General features: G+C 35.2%; 1 protein-coding gene across 3 annotated transcripts in view; it reads right to left on the reverse strand.

Moving 5' to 3' along the window:
* Positions 1-1,683, reverse strand: part of LOC118743173 (protein quiver) — a 47,824-nt gene that overhangs the window by 6,975 nt on the left and 39,166 nt on the right. The gene's annotated exons all lie outside the window — the stretch shown is intronic.

The raw sequence follows: 1,683 nt of genomic DNA on the forward strand, positions 1-1,683 counted from the left end.
GAATCCAAATGAAAATGAGAACTCCAAATGCCGCTGTAAAGAGTAAAAAAAGAAGAAGAAGAAAGACAAATATTTTTTGTTTTTGTTTGGGTTTTCGTTACACATTTGTTGGAAAGAAGAGAAAATTAGTAGAATTAGTTAGATACTATAATTATTTTTTGGTCTTTAAGTTTTTTCTCTTAAGTATACATAAGGTAGAAAATTACTATGTACTTAGTATTATGAGTATGATACTGGAATTTGTACAAAAAATCAAAAAAGTTATAAAAATAATAAAATTAACACCTTTACACAAAAAGTAATTATTTAGAGTAGAGTTTAAAACAGTACAGCAAAGGTAAAATAATCGTTGCAGTTCTTGGACATCCCTAATAAAAATTATATAGATATTAGACCTGCTAAGACCGATCCTACACTCGAATAACCAAATACGTCTGGTGCTTGTATTGTTAAAAATTATGAATTTGAACAAAATGTAACTACACCATACAAGAAATTCAGTGTAAATAAACAGTTTGTAAATAAACAAAAAGCTCGAGAGCGAGGGGGAACTAATGGAAGAATTAATTATTTTGATGAGAGAAAATTTAACGTTGGTATTTGGGTTGACTTCAATAGGGTTATTCCATAATTCCGGAATTTTCGGGTCGCTATCCACTCTATGTACTATTACTTTAAGGATCTTTGCTTAAAGGAACAACATCATAATTTAGAAGGAGTTCGCTCAATGTCCTACATGAGAACAATAAAATCGGAGTATCATCGCGATTGCTAAAGTCGCTTGGACCCCTAACGGTAGTAAGTGGTCCTACTTAGCATCAAAAAATCAATGTTGAAGATTATGTTGTTACTATTCTGCTGAGTAGCAGTGTAGCTATTATGTTAGGTTAGGTAGGCTACGAGGCTTTGCAGATATCATTAAGGTCCACATCGTTACCAGATAAACCACAGCCACATTAGACAGCTAATAACTGAGTAGCAGGAGCAATGTTGAAGAGAATCGCAGTCCGCCAAGCAAACTGGAAACCCCTGGTTGTACCACCATCTTGCCGTCAGCTTCCAGATTCGGCAGAAAGCCTGCTCCAGGAGACTAAAGTCTGATAAAGGCAGGATAACCGCCAGGGTTAGAACTACGGCAAGCCTAAATCGGAGTAAATGAAGTGAAAAAGCGTAGCAGAAAATAAAATTCCGTAGTAGATATTTTTATGTATATTGGCTCCTCATAATTTGCCTTTTTTAATTACAAAAATAAAATAATGCATAACAATAGCCTTGAATCGTGCCCTACAACTATACTATTTAGTATATATAAAGGAATAGCAATTTTAAAGATACTTGAAAAAATGACCCTAAGACAATTTTTGGAGTTCAGATACTGCAATAAGTGCTCTTTATTATTTGGGAAAGAAAACCGAAGTAGATCTTGGGTAAAGCGGACTAGGGTAGTAAATTTCTAATTTTCGTCAAAAATCGTAGCAAATCTATACGATCGTAGTGAAATTCTAACGCTGATAGCCGCAGAGGATAGTTCCAGTGTTTTCTCTTTCGTTCTGCACCTTCTACAGATCTTATCATTGGTCAGAGCCGTTTATTTGATGGGCTGCCAATACTTCCTCATGTGGAATATTGCAGTAGTCCGGTAGCCTACTCCTCATGTCCTCACGTCAGCCTTCGACCTCTTTA

This window comes from Rhagoletis pomonella, unplaced genomic scaffold (genome assembly GCF_013731165.1).
Source record: "Rhagoletis pomonella isolate Grant_MI unplaced genomic scaffold, Rhpom_1.0 Rhpom_scaffold_00007, whole genome shotgun sequence".
NCBI lineage: Eukaryota > Metazoa > Arthropoda > Insecta > Diptera > Tephritidae > Rhagoletis > Rhagoletis pomonella.